The sequence below is a fragment of the Triticum dicoccoides genome, chromosome 5A (genome assembly GCF_002162155.2).
Source record: "Triticum dicoccoides isolate Atlit2015 ecotype Zavitan chromosome 5A, WEW_v2.0, whole genome shotgun sequence".
Classification (NCBI taxonomy): Eukaryota; Viridiplantae; Streptophyta; class Magnoliopsida; order Poales; family Poaceae; genus Triticum; species Triticum dicoccoides.
The window spans coordinates 669,372,258-669,393,941 of NC_041388.1; positions in this window are offsets into that span (position 1 = coordinate 669,372,258).

A 21,684-nucleotide genomic window follows, 5' to 3' on the forward strand; every position below is an offset into this window, starting at 1 on the left:
TCTTGTCGCAGCTGCTCTTGCTCAAGCTCATCATAAGCGAGCACTCGAGGTGACCTGTATACGAGTTCCGTGGGGAGAACTGCCTCTGCTCCATAGACTAGAGCGAAAGGTGTCTGGCCAGTGGCTCGATTTGGCGTCGTCCTGATCGACCAAAGAACCACCGGCAGCTCCTCGATCCAGTTTCTTCCGCACTTGTGCAGCCTGTCAAAAGTCCTGGTCTTGAGCCCACGCAGCACTTCAGCATTTGCCCTCTCTGCTTGACCGTTGCTTCTCGGGTGAGCAACAGAAGCGAAGCAGACCTTGGCGCCAAGATCTTGGACGTACTGCATGAAGGTGCAGCTCGTGAATTTCGTACCATTGTCGGTGATTATCCTGTTAGGGATCCCCAAGCGGCAAACAATCGACCTGAAGAACTTGACTGCTGACTGTGCTGTCACCTTCCTCACTACTTCCACTTCTGGCCACTTTGTGAACTTGTCGATTGCAACGTACAAGTACTCAAAGCCCCCGACTGCTCGGGGAAAGGGGCCGAGGATGTCGAGCCCCCAGACCGAAAATGGCCAGGATAAAGGGATCGTCTGGAGAGCTTGAGCTGGTTGGTGTATCTGCTTGGAATGGAACTGGCACGCTTCACACTTGGTTACTTGTGCAGTTGCATCCTGGAGGGCTATCGGCCAAAAGAAACCTTGCCGGAATGCTTTGCCGGCAAGTGCTCTTGCGCCAATGTGGTGACCACATATGCCTCCATGTATCTCTGCCAACAGCTTTTGTCCGTCTTCCCGGTGAATACACTTCAATTTCACACCGTTGAGTCTTCTTTTGTACAGTGTGTTGTCGACAAACTGGTACATACTTGACTGCCGGGCTACTCTTTCCGCTTCTTCTTGCTCTTCGGGAAGTTCTCCTGTCTGAAGGAAACGGACAATCTGCTGTGCCCATGCTGGAGCTTGTGGCTCGACAACAAGGACTAAAGGCAAATTTGCTGCTGCGGGAACATCCGCTTCTACGGCGAGAACCTGCGGCTCTGCCGGAGCTTGACGTTCCCGGGCAAGCTTGCCGGAGCAAAACTTGCCGGGAGCTTCTGCTTCAACGAAACAAACCCTAGGGCTTGCCGGAGCGGACTGCTCCTCAGCGCTCTTGGCGTTGATCTTTGGGACCTTCTTGGCGGCGGCTTCGGGAAGCTCTGCCGAAAAATAGTTACCAGAAATCAACTTTCTCTTCTTGTTCTGTCCAGTTGATGGCGTTACAGACGGTTGAGTCATCTTGAGCACAAAGATCCCTGGTTCCACAGGTAGCTTCAGTGCGGCGCACTTTGACACGCCATCGGCAATGGCGTTCTGAGCTCTTGGAATATGTTCCATCTGTAGGCCGTCAAAGTGCTCTTCTAGCTTTATCACTTCGTCGACGTAGGCTTCCATCAACGGACTCTGATAGCTCTTGTTCACTTGGCGGACGACAAGCTGCGAGTCTCCCCTGACAATGAGCTTCTTGATCCCAAGGTCTGCCGCGATCTTGAGGCCGGCAAGCAAGCCTTCATACTCTGCAGTATTGTTTGTTGCTTGATCCTTGGGAAAGTGCATCTGGACTACGTACTTGAGGTGCTCTCCGGTGGGTGCGACAAGCAGCACGCCAGCACCGGCGCCTTGCAGCGAAAAGGCACCATCAAAGTACATCAGCCACTCTTTGCTTGCTTCCTTGACGGGGATGCTTGTTTCTGGAATTTCTTCATCTGGAGTTGGCGTCCATTCTGCTATGAATTCTGCCAATGCTCTGCTTTGGATAGTTGAAGTACTCTCAAACTTGAGGCCAAAGCTTGACAATTCCAGTGCCCACTCAACAATCCTGCCTGTCGCTTCTGGATTCTGTAGTATCCTCTTCAGCGGAAAACGAGTGACAACTATGATCTCATGTGCTTGGAAGTAATGGCGCAGCTTTCTCGAGGCCATGAGAAGGCCGAAAAGCAATTTTTGCACGCCAGAGTACCTTGACCTAGCCCCCTGCAGAAGGGAACTGACAAAGTAAACTGGGCGCTGTACCATTCTCTTTTGTATCTCCTGGCGCGTCTGCGCAGATCCATCCTTGTCGGGACCAGAGCTTGTCGAGGAAGCCCCCTGCTTGTCGCTGGATGCGCCTGCCGTGGTTGCTGGCTCGTCATCTACCTCCCTCTCTGCTACTAACGCAGCACTAACCACTTGATTGGTTGCCGCTATATACAGCAGCAACTTCTCTTGTGGCTTAGGTGCGACAAGTGTTGGAGCGGAGGACAGGTATCTCTTCAAGTCTTGCAGCGCAGCCTCCGCTTCCGGAGTCCATTTCATTGGACCTGCTATTTTGAAAAATGGCAGGGCGCGCTCAGCAGACCTAGAGATAAACCTGCTGAGAGCAGCCACGCAACCGGCAAGTCTTTGTACATCCTTGACGCGCTTTGGCGCTTCAATCTGCTCAATGGCCTTGATCTTGTCGGGATTGGCTTCGATTCCCCGCTGAGACACGAAGAACCCGAGAAGCTTGCCGGAGGGGACTCCAAACACACACTTCTCGGGGTTGAGCTTGAGGCTGATCTTGCGCAGATTTGCAAAGGTCTCGTCTAAATCTTGAATTAGAGTTGCCTTGTCCTTGCTCTTGACCACTATGTCATCCATGTAGGCTTCCACATTTCTGTGTATTTGTGGCTCAAGAGCGACATGGACTACTCTTGCAAATGTTGAACCAGCATTTTTTAAACCGAAAGGCATCCGTATAAAACAGTACGTGCCACATGGAGTGATGAATGCAGTCTTCTCATCATCCTCTTCTACCATGAAGATCTGATGGTATCCTGAGTATGTGTCAAGAAATGAAAGCAAGTCACATTCGGCCGTGGAGTCAACAATCTGGTCAATGCGCGGCAAAGGAAATGGGTCTTTGGGACAAGCTTTGTTAACATCGGTAAAGTCGATACAAAGTCTCCATTTCCCGTTCGCCTTGCGTACGACTACAGGATTGGCCAACCACGTAGGATGGAGTACTCCTCTGACAAGGCCTGCTTCTTCCAACTTCTTGATCTCTTCTGCGATGAATTCTTGGCGCTCCACTGCTTGCTTCCTGACCTTCTGCTTGACGGGCCGCGCATGAGGACAAACGGCAAGATGGTGCTCAATTACTTTCCTGGGAACACCGGGGATGTCAGACGGTTGCCACGCAAACACGTCGACATTCGCCCGCAGGAAAGCAATGAGCGTGCTTTCCTATTTAGGGTCGAGAGTGGCACTGATGGTGAAGGTACCACCAGTGCCGTCCTCCTTGGCGGACACCTTCTTGGTCCCTGGCGGAGCTGCCATTGTCTTCTTACACTTGCCGGTGGAGCTCGATGGTGCGTCCTCGACGGCAGCGCAGCACTCCGAAGAGGTGCGCTTGCCGGAGTGGGCATCAGAACTCTTGCCAAACTTGGTCTTCTTCTTCCCCCCGGGAGCTTCAACGGCAGGTGATTTGCGATCTGTTGCGGCTGCCGCTTCCTGGTAGATCTTGTCGGTGCAGATAAGAGCATCCTTCTTGTCGCCAGGGACAGAGATGACGCTTATCGGGCCTGGCATCTTCAGCATGTTGTATGCATAGTGAGAGGCTGCCATGAACTTGGCGAGTGCTGGACGGCCGAGTATCCCATTGTAAGGCAATGGAAAATCGACAACGTCAAAAGTGACCCTCTCAATCCTGAAGTTCACCTCGCTGCCAGACCTTCCCCTTCGGCTTGCTCCTTCCCGGGTTGATTCCTTGGAATGTGCCGGTCTCTTCAAGCTCGCTGTCAGGGATCTGGAGTTTCTGGAGTACAGTGGAGGAGACCAGGTTCAAGCCGGCCCCGCCGTCAACTAGCATCTTAGTGACCTTGAGGTTGCAGATAGTTGGCGAAACCAACATCGGCAAGCACCCGACCGCAGTTGTGCGATCAGGGTGGTCCTCAATATCAAAGATGATAGGCATGCTGGACCATTTCAGAGACTTGCGTGACTCGACAGGTGGTTCCGCCGCATTGACTTCCCGCACCCACTGCTTGAGTTGGCGGTGTGAAGTATGCAGAGAAGCACCGCCGTCGATGCACAATACCTCTGTGGCTTTCTGGAACTCCTGCTCACTAGTCTCGACATCATCCATGTCTTCGTCGTCGTCGTCATCTTCATCCTTGTCGCGGCCGCGGGGAGGTCTGTCTCCTTGCCGCTGCTTGGCCTTGCCGCAGCGTCCTCCCCGGCCGGCGCGCTTCTTGCCGGATTCTCCAGCGCCTCCTTGGGCCCTCTCCTTGTCGCGTCGCTCGTATTCAGCCTGTTGCTGCTGGACAAGCTGCTCGACCTTCTTGCAGCTCTGGAGGTCATGGCCCTTGGTGCGGTGGATCTTGCAGTACTGCTTGTCGGTGCCGTCATGCTTGTCAGCGACCGCTACAGTCTGGCAGTTGGTGCATGCGGCAATCTCCTTGCCGGAGCTACAAGCCTTGGCTTTCTTGGCGCCACCTTCGTTGCGGGACTGCTCAATGACTAGCACATCTTTGCCTTTCTTCTTTCTGTTGTTCCGCCGCCGGTTTTTCTTTGCCGGGGCAGCATCCTCACTGCCAGATCCTCCTGCTCCTGTATTCTCTCCGGCGAGTTTCCTCCCTTCCTCAGCACGTGCACACTTGTCGGCCAAGGCATACAGCTCACTGACGTCTCAGATCTTACACATCGCCATCTCCTCCCACATCCTGCGGTTACACACGTTCTGATGGAATTCGCTGATGACCGCGGCAGAGTGGACATCTGGGATGTTGTGCTGTACACGGCTGAATCTCTGAATGTACTTGCGCAGGGGCTCTCCTTCCTTCTGGGCGAGCAGATGAAGGTCACTCTCTTGGCCATGGGGTTTGTGGCCGCCTGTAAAGGCGCCGACAAACTGATGGCATAGGTCTGCCCAGGAGGATATGGAGTCGTCCGGCAAGTGCATAAGCCAGGACCTGACGTTGGGCTTGAGCACCAGCGGGAAGTAGTTGGCAAGGATCTTGTCGTCCCGCCCCCCGGCAGCCTGCACCGCGATGGTGTAGATGCTGAGGAACTCCGACGGATGTGACTTGCCGTCGTACTTCTCTGGTACGTCTGGCTTGAAATTCTTCATGCTGGGCCACTGGACTTGCCGCAGCTCACGAGTAAACGCAGGGCAACCTACCGCGTACGGCAAGCCGCCTGGTTCCCCTGGCGCATGCATGTCGACAGAGGGCCCAGCGCGCTGGTCCGATTGACGTCGCGCTTCTCTTCGGCGCTCGATGCGAGTACGAGCGTCTTCTTGCTGTCGTTCGTGAAGAACTTGGCACTGATCGTGACGAGCTCGTGGATCTGTTGACGCGGTAGAGTCGCTGTCGAGGTGGATCCGGAGAGTCGGCGATCTTGGCCTTCGGGGCGGAGAGTGCACAATGGTTGTACCCCCACCGGTCTTGTCGCCACCGGCTCGTGCCTGGCTGACTTGCCGCGGCTGCGACGTGCTCGGCTGCCGTTGAGTGTCGCCGTTGGCGAAGCCGATGAGACTCTGAATGGTGGCCCTCCAGTCGTCGATCTTGTCTGCCGTTGGAGGGTAGTCCACGAGCAGTTGAGCTCGCGCCAAAGCTTCTGCTGGAGTGGCGGGTAGCGGTGGCGAATGGTGCGAGGAGCGGGATATGCTCGGACTTCTAACTATGTTAGAAGGAGCAGTATCACGTCCAGGCGACCGTGCCTCACTCGTGCCAGCATGTTAGCGTGCATGCTGGTCTTGAGCACTCCGAGATCCACCAGCTCGATCTTGGTCCAGCAAACGCATGGTACCGTGAGTACCATGACGCTGCCGGTCCTGCGCCTCCTGAGATGGGCGCGGTGCATGTATGGACGCCGAGGTCTTGGAGTGCGCCCGGTCGTTGTGGGAGCCGGCTATGCCGCCGATGGGCAGCGCAGCCTTGTCCTTGGACCTGGCAGCACCATGAGCTCCCTCGTCGACGCCCATTCTTCCGCTGGCGTCTGCCCCATCAGCCGTTTGCTCCGGCGATGGTGGGTTCGGCGCGGACGGAGCAGCCGCCTCCGAAGCCTTCTTCTTCGGCGGCATGTCGATGAAGATGATGAAGACCTAGCTCGTGTGAACGCTGGATCTGGTTCACACAACCTCGACGCCCCTACCTGGCGCGCCAAAGATGCCGGGGGACTAATCCACGAGCACCTATGGGACCGGCGGACCAAGTCCCTTTCGGTTCGGTGGGGGCGAGGGTCGCACGAAGAGCGGATCGAGGCGAAGCACACGAGCAGTTTACCCAGGTCCGGGCCGCACGGATGTGTAAAACCCTACTCTTGCTTTGCGGTTTGTATTGAGTTCTTGCTCGGGGGCGCGGAGTGCTACAGTACACCCCAGCAGCTAACGAGACCGAGCCTGAGTGTTCTCCTTCTTTTTTCCTCGACGTTGCGCATGGGCCTCCTTTTATATGCTCAAGGGGTCACCGAGGTGGCAACGTAGACAAGGGTAAAAATGGAAAGGTGCTGCGGTTGGTACAGCTACCTGCTACAGTGTATCATACCTAACCCTGACGGCAGGGGACAAAGGCATTAAATGCCCGTCTGCGTCACCTAAATAGTGCAAAAGAGACCGCCAAGGACGCCATCGCTTGCCACGATGGCAATCTTGTCAGCGCCGCTTGCCACCGCGCACCGCTGGCTGCACAGCCCCCGCCACGTATGCCTGGAAGGGTCCTAGAGCGACACGTTGGTGGGTGTGCTGGAGCGCGGTCACAGAGTGGTGGCTTGCCGCGGCAAGCGCCTTGCCGCGGTCATTGTCTTGTCGCGTTCGGGAGCTTGTTGCTCACCGGGCCTTGCCGGGACGCGTGGCGCATCGCGGCAAGTTCCTTGAGATGCCTTGGTTGGCCTTCCTGGCAAGCTCCTCTTGCCGGGGTCTTGTCTCCTTGGCTTGGATACTTGAGATGCCTTGGTTGGCCTTCCCGGCAAGCTCCTCTTGCCGGGGTCTTGTCTCCTTGAGATGCCTTGGATACTTTATCCTTGAATAGCTCCAATAGGAACTACGGGGGACCTTGGCGGTCACCCGGCAAGCCTTGCCGCGGGATGCTGCGACTGCCCGTGCACAAGTTCGGGATACTAGGGTACCCCTACTCTAGTACACCGACAGGGGTCCTAATGGAAACTAAGGGATATTAAGGCCTCCTTTTAATAGAGAACCAGAACAAAACATTAGCACATAGTGAATACATGAACTCCTCAAACTACGGTCATCACCGGTAAGTATCCCGATTATTGTCACTTCGGGGTTAACGGATCATAACACATAATAGGTGACTATAGACTTGCAAGATAGGATCAAGAACACTCATATATTGATGAAAACATAATAGGTTCAGATCTGAAATCATGGCACTCGGGCCCTAGTGACAAGCATTAAGCATAGCAAAGTCATAGCAACATCAATCTCAGAACATAGTGGATACTAGGGATCAAACCCTAACAAAACTAACTCGATTACATGATAAATCTCATCCAACCCATCACCGTCCAGCAAGCCTATGATGGAATTACTCATGCACGGCGGTGAGCATCATGAAATTGGTGATGGAGGAAGGTTGATGATGACGATGGCGACGGATTCCCCTCTCCGGAGCCCCGAACGGACTCCAGATCAGCCTCCTGAGAGGTTTTAGGGCTTGGCGGCGGCTCCGTATCGTAAAACGCGATGAATACTTTTCTCTGATTTTTTTCTCCCCGAAAGCAAATATATAGAGTTGGAGTTGAGGTCGGAGGAGCTCCAGGGGGCCCACGAGGTAGGGGGCGCGCCCCCACCCTCGTGGCTAGGGTGTGGGCCCCCTGGTCTTCATCTTTTGCAAGGATTTTTTATTATTTCCAAATAGACGTTCCGTGAAGTTTCAGGTCATTCCGAGAACTTTTGTTTCTGCACATAAATAACACCATGGCAATTCTGCTGAAAACAGCATCAGTCCAGGTTAGTTCCATTCAAATCATGCAAGTTAGAGTCCAAGCAAGGGCAAAAGTGTTCGGAAAATTAGATACGACAGAGACGTATCATGCCCCCCTCCACAGTTTACCACCTCGGTCATATTGTCGTAGTGCTTAAGTGAAGCCCTACGCGGATCACATCACCAACACCGTCCTCACGCCGTCGTGCTGACGAAACTCTCCCTCGTCCTTCTACTGGATCAAGAGCGCGAGGAACGTCGTCGTGCTGAACGTGTCCTGAACACGGAGGTGCCGTACGTTCAGTACTTGGATCGGTTGGATCATGAAGACGTTCGAATACATCAACCGCGTTACATAAGGCTTCCGCTTTCGGTCTACGAGGGTACGTGGACACACTCTCCTCTCTCGTTGCTATGCATCTCCTAGTTAGATCTTGCATAATCGTAGGATTTTTTAATTATTACGTTGCCCAACAGTGGCATCCGAGCCAGGTCTATGTGTAGATGATATATGCACGAGTAGAACACAATGAGTTGTGGGCGATAATAGTCATACTTCTTACCACCAACGTCTTACTTTGATTCGTCGGTATTGTTGGATGAATCGGCCTAGATCGACATTACATGACCGCGTTCATGGGACTGCTTCTACGGACGTGATTCGCACACAGGTGGCTGGCGGGTGTCTATTTCTCCAACTTTAGTTGAATCGAGTTTGACTACGGCCGGTCCTTGTTGAAGGTTAAAATGGCACACTTGATTAAAAATCGTTGTGGTTTTGATGCCTAGGTAAGAACGGTTCTTGCTAGAATCCCGTAGGAGCCACATAAAACTTGCAACAACAATGTAGAAGACATCTAACTTGTTTTTGCAGGGCATGTTGTGATGTGATATGGTTAAGACGTGATGAGATGTAAATTGTTGTATGAGATGATCATGTTTTGTAAAAGTTATTGGCAACTGGCAGGAGCCTTATGGTTGTCAATTTATTGTATGAAATGCAATCGCCATGTAATTGCTTTCCTTTATAACTAAGAGCTAGTGATAGTCGTAGACGCAATAGTTGGTGAGACGACAACGATGCTATGATGGAGATCAAGGTGTCAAGCCAGTGACGATGGAGATCATGACGGTGCTTTGGAGATGGAGATCAAAGGCACAAGATGATGATGGCCATACCATGTCACATATTTTGATTGCATGTGATGTTTATCCTTTATGCATCTTATTTTGCTTAGTACGGCGGTAGCATTATAAGATGATCCTTCACTAAATTTCAAGGTATAAGTGTTCTCCCTGAGTATGCACCATTGCGATAGTTCGTCTTGCTGAGACACCACGTGATGATTGGGTGTGATAAGCTCTACGTTCACATACAACGGGTGCAAGAGAGTTTTGCACATGCGGAATACTCGGGTTAAACTTGACGAGCCTAGCATGTACAAACATGGCCTCGGAACACTGGAGACCGAAAGGTCGAACGTGAATTATATAGTAGATATGATCAACATAGAGATGTTCACCATTGAAAACTACTCCATCTCACGTGATGATCGGACATGGTTTAGTTGATACGGATCACGTGATCATTTAGATGACTTGAGGGATGTCAATCTAAGTGGGAGTTCTTAAGTAAGATGATTAATTGAACTTTAATTTATCAAGAACTTAGTCCTGATAGAATTTGCAAATTATGTTGTAGATCAATAGCTCGCGTTATAGCTCCCCATTTATTTTTTCATATGTTCCTAGAGAAAAATAAGTTGAAAGATGATAGTAGCAATGATGCAGACTGGATTCATGATATGAGGATTATCCTCAATGCTGCATAGAAGAATTATGTCCTTGATGCACCGCTAGGTGACAGACCTTTTGTAGGAGCATATGCAGATGTCATGAACGTTTGGCAAGCTCGGTATGATGACTACTTGATAGTTTAGTGCGCCATGCTTTACGGCTTAGAACCGGGACTTCGAAAATGTTTAGAACACCATGGAGCATATAAGATGTTCCAAGAGCTAAAATTGGTATTTCAGACTCATGCCCGAGTCGAGAGGTATGGGACCTCTGACAAGTATTTGCCTACAAGATGGACGAGAATAGCTCAACCAGTGAGCATGTGCTCAGAATGTCTGAGTACTACAATCGCTTGAATCAAGTGGGAGTTAATCTTCCAGATAAGATAGGGATTGACAGAGTTCTCTAGTCACTATCACCAAGTTACTGGAACTTCGGGATGAACTATAGTATGCAAGGGATGACATAAACAATTCCCGGGCTCTTCACCATGCTGAAATCGGCGAAGGTAGAAATCAAGAAAAGCATCAAGTATTGATGGTTGACAAGACCACTAGTTTCAAGTAAAAGGGCAGGGGAAAGAAAGGGAACTTCAAGAAGAATGGAAAGAAAGTTGCCACTCCCATGAAGAAGCCCAAAGCTAGACCCAAGCTTGAAAGTGAGTGCTTCTACTACAAAGGAAATGGTCACTGGAAGCGGAACTGCCCCAAATACTTGGCGGATAAGAAGGATGGCAAAGTGAACAAAAGTATATATGATATACATGTTATTGATGTGTACTTTACTAGTGTTCATAGTAGCCCTTGGGTATTTGATACCGGTTCAGTTGCTAAGATTAGTAACTCAAAACAGGAGTTACAAAATGAATAGAGACTAGTTGAGGGCGAGGTAACGATGTGTGCTGGAAGTGATTCCAAGCTTGATAAGATCACCATCGCATACTCCCTCTACCATTGGGATTATTGTTGAACCTAAATAAATTTTATTTGGTGTTTGCGTTGATCATGAATATGATTGGATCATGTTTATTGCAATACGATTATTCATTTAAGTCAGAGAATAATTGTTATTCTTTTTACATGAATAAAACCTTCAATGGTCATACACCCAATGTGAATGGTTTACTGAATCTCGATCACAGTGATACGCACAATATTGATGCCAAAAGATGCAAAGTTGATAATGACAGTGCAACATACTAGTGGCACTGTCGTTTAGGTCATATTGTTGTAAAGCGCATGAAGAAACTCTATGTGGATGGACTTTTGGAATCACTTGATTATGAATCATTCGATGCTTGCGAACCAAGCCTCATGGGCAAGATGACTAAGACTCCTTCTCTAGAACAATGGAGCGAGCCACTGACTTATTGGAAATAATACATACCGATGTATGCGGTCCGATGAGCGTTGAGGCTCGCGGCGGGTATCGTTATTTTCTGACCTTCACATATGATTTGAGAAGATATGGGTATATCTACTTAATAAAACATAAGTCTGAAACATTTGAAAAGTTCAAAAAAATTCTGAGTGAAGTTGAGAATCATCGTAACAAGAAAATAAAGTTTCTATGATCTGATCGCGGAGGCGGATATTTGAGTTACGAGTTTGGCCTTCATTTAAAACAATGTGGAATAGTTTCACAACTCACGCCACCTGGAACACCACAGTGTAATGGTGTGTCTGAACGTCGTAACCGTACTTTTTAGATATGGTGCAATCTATGATGTCTCTTACCGATTTACCACTATCATTTGGGGGTTATGCATTAGAGACAACTGCATTCACGTTAAATAGGGCACCATCTAAATCCGTTGAGACAACACCATATGAACTATGGGTTAGCAAGAAACCTAAGCTGTCGTTTCTTAAAGTTTGGGGCTGAGATGCTTATGTGAAAAAGCTTCAACCTGGTAAGCTCGAACCCAGATCGAAGAAATGTGTCTTCATAGGATACTCAAAGGAGACTATTGGGTACACCTTCTATCACAGATCTGAAGGAAATATATTCGTTGCTAAGAATGGATCCCTTCTAGAGAAGGAGTTTCTCTTGAAAGAAGTGGGTGGGAGGAAACTAGAACTTGATGAGGTAATTGTACCTTCTCCCGAATTGGAAAGTAGTTCATCACAGAAATCAGTTCCAGTTATTCCTACACCAATCAGTAAGGAAGCTAATGATGATGATCATGAAACTTCAGATCAAGTTACTACCGAACCTCGTAGGTCAACCAGAGTATGGTTCGCATCAGAATGGTACGGTAATCCTGATCTGGAGGTCATGTTACTTGACCATGATGAACCTACGAACTATGGGGAAGCGATGATGAGCCCAGATTCCACGAAATGGCTTGAGCCATGAAATCTGAGATGGTATCAATGTATGAGAACAAAGTGTGGACTTTGGTTGACTTGCCCAATGATCAGCAAGCCATAGAGAGTAAATGGATCTTCAAGAAGAAGACTGACACTGACGGTAATGTTACTATCTACAAAGCTCGACTTGTTGCGGAAGGTTTTCGACAAGTTCAAGGAGTTTACTACAATGAGACCTTCTCACTCGTAGCGATGCTTAAGTCTGTCCGAATCATGTTAGAAATTGCCACATTTTATGATTATGAAATTTGGAAAATGGATGTCAAAACTGCATTTCTTAATGGATATCTTAAAGAAGAGTTGTATATGTTGCAACCAGAAGGTTTTGTCGATCCTAAAGGTGCTAACAAAGTGTGCAAGCTCTAGTGATCCATTTATGGACTGGTGCAAGCCTCTCAGAGTTGGAATATACGCTTTGATAGTGTGATCAAAGCATATGGTTTTATACAGACTTTTGGAGAAGCCTGTATTTACAAGAAAGTGAGTGGGAGCACTATAGAATTTCTAATATTATATGTGGATGACATATTGTTGATTGGAAATAATACAGAATTTCTGGATAGCATAAAAGGATACTTGAATAAGAATTTTTCAATGAAAGACCTTGGTGAAGCTACTTACATATTGAGCATCGAGATATAGATCAAGACGCTTGATAAGATTTTTCAATGAGTATATGCCTTGACAAGATTTTGAAGTAGTTCAAAATGGAACAGTCAAAGAAGGAGTTCTTGCCTGTGTTGCAAGGTGTGAAGTTGAGTAAGACTCAAAAGCCTGACCATGGCAGAAGATAGATACAGAATGAAAGTCATTCCCTATGCCTCGGCCATACGTTCTATAAAGTATGCCATGTTGTGTACCAGACCTATTGTATACCTTAGCATGAGTTTGGCACGGGAGTACAATAGTGATCTAGGAGTAGATCACTAGACAACGGTCAAAATTATGCTTAGAGGACTAAGGAAATATTTCTCAGTTATGGAGGTGATAAAAGAGTTTGTCGTAAAGAGTTACGTCAATGCAAGCTTTGAGACCAATCCGGATGACTCTAAGTCTCGATCTGGATACATATTGAAAGAAGGAGCATTTTGCTAGAGTAGCTCCATGCAGAGCATTGTAGACATAGAAATTTGCAAAATACATACGGATCTGAATGTGGCAGACCCATTGACTAAACCTCTCTCACAAGCAAAACATGATCACACCTTAGTACTCTTTCGATGTTAATCACATGGCGATGTGAAATAGACTACTAACTCTAGTAAACCCTTTGGGTGTTGGTCACATGGAGATGTGAACTATGGTTATTAATCACATGGTGAGGTGAACTATTGATGTTAAATAACATGGCGATATGAACTAGATTATTGACTCTAGTGCAAGTGGGAGACTGAAGGAAATATGCCCTAGAGGTAATAATAAAGTTGTTATTTATATTTTCTTATATCATGATAAATGTTTATTATTCATGCTAGAATTGTATTAATCGGAAACTTAGTACATGTGTGAATACATAGACAAAACAGAGTGTCCTAGTATGCCTCTACTTGACTAGCTCATTAATCAAAGATGGTTAAGTTTCCTAACCATAGACATGTGTTGTCATTTGATGAACGGGATCACATCATTAGAGAACAATGTGATGGACAAGACTCATCCGTTAGCTTAGCATTATGATCGTCTAGTTTTATTGCTATTGCTTTCTTCATGACTTATACATATTCCTCTGACTATGAGATTATGCAGCTCTCGAATACCGGAGGAACACCTTGTGTGCTATCAAACGTCACAACATAACTGGGTGATTATAAAGATGCTCTACAGGTGTCTCCAAAGGTATTTATTGAGTTGGCATAGATCGATATTAGGATTTGTCACTCCGTGTATCGGAGAGGTATCTCTGGGCCCTCTCGGTAATGCACATCACTATAAGCCTTGCAAGCAATGTAACTAATGAGTTAGTTACGGAATGATGCATTACAGAATGAGTAAAGAGACTTTCCAGTAATGAGATTGAACTAGGTATGAGGATACCGACGATCAAATCTCGGGCAAGTAACATACCGATGACAAAGGGAATTACGTATGTAGTTATGCGGCTTGACTGATAAAGATCTTTGTAGAATATGTAGGAGCCAATATGAGCATCTAGGTTCCACTATTGGTTATTAACCGGAGATGTGTCTAGGTCATGTCTACATAGTTCTCGAACCCGTAGGGTCCGCACGCTTAACGTTCGATGATGAATTGCATTATGAGTTATGTGTTTTGGTGACCGAAGTTTGTTTGGAGTCCCGGATGAGATCTCGGACATGACGAGGAGTCTCGAAATGGTCGAGAGGTAAAAATTGATATATTGGAAGGTTATATACGGATACCGGAATGGTTTTGATAAGGTTCGGGGATTTTTCGAGGTACTGGGAGGCTACCGGAACCCCCCGGGAAAGTTAATGGGCCTATTGGGCTATAGTGGAGAGAGGGAGGCTGCCACAAGAGGTGGGGCGCCTCCCCCCAAGCCCAAACCGAATTGGACTAGGGTTGTGGGGCGCGGCCCCCCTTTCCTTCTCACTCTCCTTCCTTTCCCCTTTCCCCTTTCCGTTAATTGGAAGGGGGGGTCGAATCCTACTTGGACTAGGAGTCCAAGTAGGACTCCCCCCTTGGCGCGCCCCCTTGGGCCGGTCACCTCCTCCTTGTCGGTGTCAAAACCGGTGGATCTCGGGTAGGGCGTCCCGAACTGTGCGTCTAGGATCGATGGTAACAGGAGACGGGGGACACAATGTTTACCCAGGTTCGGGCCCTCTATATGGAGGTAATACCCTACTTCCTACTTGATGGATCTTGATGAATATGAGTATTACAAGAGTTGATCTACCATGAGATCGTAATGGTTAAACCCTAAATGTCTAGCCTGTCTGACTATGATTATGAGGATATATGTCTACGGACCTATCCCTCCGGTTTATATAAACACTGAGGGGATCTAGGGTTACATAAGGTCAGTTACAAAGAAAGTAATCTTCATATTTGGTCGCCAAGCTTGCCTTCCACGCCAAGGAGAGTCCCATCCGGACACGGATAGAGTCTTCGGTCTTTGTATCTTCACGGCCCATCAGTCTGGACTATATCCAATAGGTTAGACGCCCGAGGAACCCTTGGTCCAGGACTCCCTCAGTAGCCCCTGAACTAGGCTTCAATGACGAGGTGTCCGGCGCGCAGATTGTCTTCGGCATTGCAAGGTGGGTTCCCCTTTCTGAATACTCCAAGATAGTCTTCGGATGAAAATGAATGTGTCCGAGTATTCAACACAAGTATCACACACGACTGCAGAGAATATAATATTAACGCGTTTCGAGATGCGCTTTCCATTGGCATGTCTTGTCAAAGCAGAGATCTGCTACCTCTTGAGCACTTGCGTTGGTTTTCCCTTGAAGAGGAAAGGGTGATGCAGCAAAGTAGCGTAAGTATTTCCCTCGGTTTTGAGAACCAAGGTATCAATCCAGTAGGAGGCCACGATGTGTCCCTCACACCTACACAAACAAATAAATCCTCGCAACCAACGCGATAAGGGGTTGTAAATCCCTACAAGGTCACTTACGAGAGTGAGATGTGATAGATATGATACGATAATGTTTTTGGTATTTTTATGATAAAGATGCAAAGTAAAATAAAAGGCAATAAAAATAACTAAGTATTGGAAGATTAATATGATGGAAAATAGACCCCGGGGCCATAGGTTTCACTAGTGGCTTCTCTCCAGAGCATAAGTATTCACGGTGGGTAAACAAATTACTGTTTAGCAATTGACAGAATTGAGCATAGTTATGAGAATATCTAGGTATGATCATGTATATAGGCATCACGTCCGAGACAAGTTGACCGACTCCTACCTGCATCTACTACTATTACTCCACACATCAACCGCTATCCAGCATGCATCTAGAGCATTAAGTTCAAGAGAACAGAGTAACGCTTTAAGAAAGATGGCATGATGTAGAGGGATAAACTCTTGCAATATGATATAAACCCCATCTTCGTTATCCTCGGTGGCATCAATACAATACGTGCCTTGCTGCCCCTACTGTCACTGGGAAAGGACACCGCAAGATTGAACCCAAAGCTAAGCACTTCTCTCATTGCAAGAAAGATCAATCTAGTAGGCCAAACCAAACTGATAATTCGAAGAGACTTGCAAAGATAACCAATCATACATAAAAGAATTTAGAGAAGATTCAAATATTGTTCATAGATAAACTTGATCATAAACCCACAATTCATCGGTCTCAATAAACACACCGCAAAAGAAGATTACATCGAATAGATCTCCACAAGAGAGGGGGAGAACTTTGTATTAAGATCCAAAAAGAGATAAGAAGCCATCTAGCTAATAACTATAGACCCAAAGGTCTGAAGTAAACTACTCACACTTCATCGGGCAGGCTATAGTGTTGATGTAGAAGCCCTCCGTGATCGATGCCCCCTCCGGCGGAGCTCCGAAACAGGCCCCAAGATGGGATCTCATGGATACAGAAAGTTATGGCGGCGGAATTACGGTTTTGGCTCCGTATCTGGTAGTTTGGGGGTACGTAGGAATATATAGGAGGAAGGAGTACGTCGGTGGAGCAAAAGGGGGGCCCACGAGGGTGGAGGGCGCGCCCAGGGGGTAGGCGCGCCCCCTACCTCGTCGCCTCCTGGTTGATGTCTTGATGTAGGGTCCAAGTCCTCTGGATCACATTCCTTCCGAAAATCACATTCCCGAAGGTTTCATTCTGTTTGGACTCCGTTTGATATTCTTTTTCTGCGAAACTCTAAAATGGCAAAAACAGCAATTCTGGGCTGGGCCTCCGGTTAATAGGTTAGTCCAAAAATAATATAAAAGTGTATAATAAAGCCCAATAATGTCCAAAACAGAATATAATATAGCATGGAACAATCAAAAATTATAGATACATTGGAGATGTATCAAGCATCCCCAAGCTTAATTCCTGCTCGTCCTCGAGTAGGTAAATGATAAAAACAGAATTTTTGATGTGGAATGCTACTTGGCATAATGTCAATGTAATTCTTCCTAATTGTGGTATGAATATTCAGATCCGAAAGATTCAAGATAAAAGTTCAATATTGACATAAAAATAATAATACTTCAAGCATACTAACTAAGCAATTATGTCCTCTCAAAATAACATGGCTAAAGAAAGTTCATCCCTACAAAATCATATAGTTTAGTCATGCTCCATTTTTGTCACACAAGAATGCTCTCATCATGCACAACCCCGATGACAAGCCAAACAATTGTTTCATACTTTAGTAATCTCAAACTTTTTCAACCTTCACGCAATACATGAGCATGAGCCATGGATATAACACTATGGGTGGAATAGAATATAATGATGGGGGTCATGTGGAGAAGACAAAAAGGGAGAAAGTCTCACATCAACGAGGCTAATCAATGAGCTATGGAGATGCCCATCAATTGATGTTAATGCAAGGAGTAGGGATTGACATGCAACGGATGCACTAGAGCTATAAATATATGAAAGCTCAACAAAAGAAACTAAGTGGGTGTGAATCCAACTTGCTTGCTGATGTCTACTACACAACCTTCTTCTTGTAGACGTTTTTGGGCCTCCAAGTGTAGAGGTTTGTAGGACAGTAGCAAATTTCCCTCAAGTGGATGACCTAAGGTTTATCAATCCGTAGGAGGAGTAGGATGAAGATGGTCTCTCTCAAGCAACCCTGCAACCAAATAATAAAGAGTCTCTTGTGTCCCCAACACACCCAATACAATGGTAGATTGTATAGGTGCACTAGTTCGGCGAAAAGATGGTGATACAAGTGGTATATGGATAGTAGATAAAGGTATTTGTAATCTGAAATTATAAAAACAGCAAGGAAACAAGTGATAAAAGTGAGCGTAAACGGTATTGCAATGCGTTGAAACAAGGCCTAGGGTTCATACTTTCACTAGTGTAAGTTCCCTCAACAATACTAACATAATTGGATCACATAACTATCCCTCAACATGCAACAAAGAGTCACTCCAAAGTCACTAATAGCGGAGAACAAACGAAGAGATTATGGTAGGGTACGAAACCACCTCAAAGTTATTCTTTCCAATCAATCCGTTGGGCTATTCCTATAAGTGTCACAAACAGCCCTAGAGTTCGTACTAGAATAACACCTTAAGACACAAATCAACCAAAACCCTAATGTCACCTAGATACTCCAATGTCACCTCAAGTATCCGTGGGTATGATTATACGATATGCGTCACACAATCTCAGATTCATCTATTCAACCAACACAAAGGACCTCAAAGAGTGCCCCAAAGTTCCTACCAGAGAATCACGATGAAAACATGTGCCAACCCCTATGCATAGGTTCATGGGCGGAACCCGCAAGTTGATCACCAAAACATACATCAAGTGAATCACGTGATATCCCATTGTCACCACAGATATCCACGGCAAGACATACATCAAGTGTTCTCAAATCTTTAAAGACTCAATCCAATAAGATTACTTCAAGGGGAAAACTCAATTCATTACAAGAGAGTAGAGGGGGAGGAGAAACATAAGATCCAACTATAATAGCAAAGCTCGCGATACATCAAGATCGTATCACCTCAAGAACACGAGAGAGAGGGAGAGAGAGAGAGTGTCGGTGTCAAAACTGGCGGATCTCGGGTAGGGGGTCCCGAACTGTGCGTCTAGGCTGGATGGTAACAGGAGGCAAGGAACACGATGTTTTACCCAGGTTTGGGCCCTCTTGATGGAGGTAAAACCCTACGTCCTGCTTGATTAATATTGATGATATGGGTAGTATAAGAGTAGATCTACCACGAGATCAAGGAGGCTAAACCCTAGAAGCTAGCCTATGGTATGATTGTTGTATGATGACGTTGTCCTACGGACTAAAAGCCTCTGGTTTATATAGACACCAGAGAGGGTTAGGGTTACACAAAGTCGGTTACAATGGTAGGAGATCTTGAATATCCGCATCGCCAAGCTTGCCTTCCACGCCAAGGAAAGTCCCATCGGGACACGGGACGAAGTCTTCAATCTTGTATCTTCATAGTCCTGGAGTCCGGCTGAAGGTATAGTCCGGCTACCTGAACACCCCCTAATCCAGGACTCCCTCAGTAGCCCCTGAAACCAGGCTTCAATGACAACGAGTCCAGCGCGTAGATTGTCTTCAGCATTGCAAGGCGGGTTCCTCCTCCAAATTCTTCATAAAAGTTTGTAAACACCAAGAGTAGTGTCCGGCTCTGCAAAATAAGTTTCCATGTATTGCCACAGAGAGAATAATATTAACACAAATCTAATCCGCTGACGTATTCTGCAGCGTGACATCACACTACGGCCAAGCCTTTATTCGAATCGTTTTCACTTTTCCACCTCAGCGTGTTTTGTGAGGCGGTTTCCTTGGCACGTCTTGTCAAAGCAGAGATCGTGTCCCCCATTTACGGGATTCTCATCAATACGGACGTGGGTAACCCAACCGTGCCATTTATCACGGCGCTTGGGAGGCAAGCGAGTTTTACTAGGCTGGTGGGGACGCATAGTCGCATCCGCTCATATAAGGGGATAAGGATCCACCTTTTGACCTACGCCTTCTTCCTCCTTTGCCTACCCATCTTCTGTGCACCCGAGCTCCAGCGCCCAGGCCCGCACTTCCTACCTCAACCTTCTCCAACAACGTCCAGAGCGGGAGGCAAGTGGATGGTCTCCTCCGTCATGGAGGGCCATGTCAAAAGGCTAAGGAAGGCCGGATACCTGTCCAAAGACATAGCGCACCGGCTTCCTGAGGAGGGGCAGCTTCTCCCCACCCCGAGGCCCCATGAGAGGGTAGTATTTCTTCCCCACTTCCTCCGCGGACTGGGTTTTCCTCTCCACCCATTTGTCCGCGGGCTCATGTTCTACTATGGCCTAGATTTCCACGATCTGGCCCCGAACTTCATCCTCAATATCTCGGCGTTTATCATCATGTGCGAGGCTTTCCTCTGCATCCACCCCCATTTCGGCCTCTGGCTTAAGACTTTCAACGTCAAGCCCAAGGTGGTGCGCGACAACCAGGCGGAGTGCGGAGGTGCCATGGCGGGCAAAATAGCCAACGTCCTATGGCTCGAGGGCTCCTTTGTGGAGACCTTGAAGGGGTGGCAGTCAGGGTGGTTTTACATCACCGAGCCACGCGATCCGAAGTGGATTGCAGCCCCTGAATTCCGATCCAGACCCCCTATGCGGCTCACGTCCTGGAAGGAGATGGGCTTGTCGTGGGGAGACGAAGAAGAGGTGACCGGACTGCAAAAATGCATCCAGTCCCTGGTGAACAAGCATCTCAAGCTTGTCAACGTAGTCCAGGTCATGCTCGTCTGCCGGATCCTTCCGTGTCAAGAACGGGACTTCAATTTGTGGGAGTTCAACCCGGCGCAGCACCGAACTCTGAGCAGGCTCTTCGACACGACGTACGAAGATGTCTGGAAGGGGCTAACCAAAGGCGTCGAGGCTCCCACATCCGCCTCCAAAGACCGCAGATTCAGCTCGCAGCGTCCTGCTGGCGAGGTAAAATATTTTCATCTTTTACAGGATGTTAAGTTTTTTCATAGTTTGACTCTATGCGGGATCTAAACTCCCTCACCTTTGACAGGCTTGGCAGGCGAAGTCCAGACTGATTAACTATCCGGCTCCCTTGCCTGAAGACCGAGCCCCTGCTCTCCTAGTGAAGCTGCTGGTTCTGGCACCTTATGTGGTGCCAGAGAAGAAGGCCAAGAAGAAGAAGTCCGCGGGGACTCGAAAGAGTTCCCGGCATATGGTGGTGTCAGACTCGTCGTCCGATGAGTCCGAGACGCACTCCTCCTGTGAAGACGAGGAGGAGGAAGAAGAAACCTCTCCCCCTCTAGCGGGGGGAGGAAAGAAGAGGAAGGCCGCCCCAGTAGGGGAGGCCGACGGGTCCAAAAAGAGAAAAACCCCTTCGCCGGACTACGCCCCCGACGCCGACGAGGACGAAGAGGAGTGGCCGGACAGGGCCAAGCGTCCGGCGAAATCGTAAGTGTTCGGATACCAGAGTAACTCATGATATTCCTTTTGTTTTACAGCTTTCCCTAATGTTGAATGTAATCATGCAGCCCACCCAAGGACGGGCTCGACGAGTCGTCGAGTGGCTCCCTGGATTCATCAGACGTGAATTCAGTTCCACCCGCTGCCTCCCCCTGTGCTGCGGATGACGCCGAAGTGGCGTCGCGACAAGCTTCGGGGCAAGAGGAGGCGGTCCAGGAGGAGCCATGAGGCGACCTCCCGGACTCCATGAGTAAAGGGGACAAGACCCCCCAGGGCTCCAAGTCCGGCTTTAAGCCGGACACCGCGCCGGAATCATCAACGGTTTCGGACCGCGGCAGGCAAACTCCTGCCAAGAGGAGCAAGCCTATTGAGCCGGCGTCCTCTGTCCAACCGGAGGCGCCGGACAATCTGCTGGAGGTGCTTAAGGGCGCCTCCATCGACGAGGAGCACCATACCATCATGAGTACGGTGGTCCAGAAGGTTCAGTCCGCCAAAAGCAGACTTACTGAAGCTTGTGCTAGCCTTCTAACAG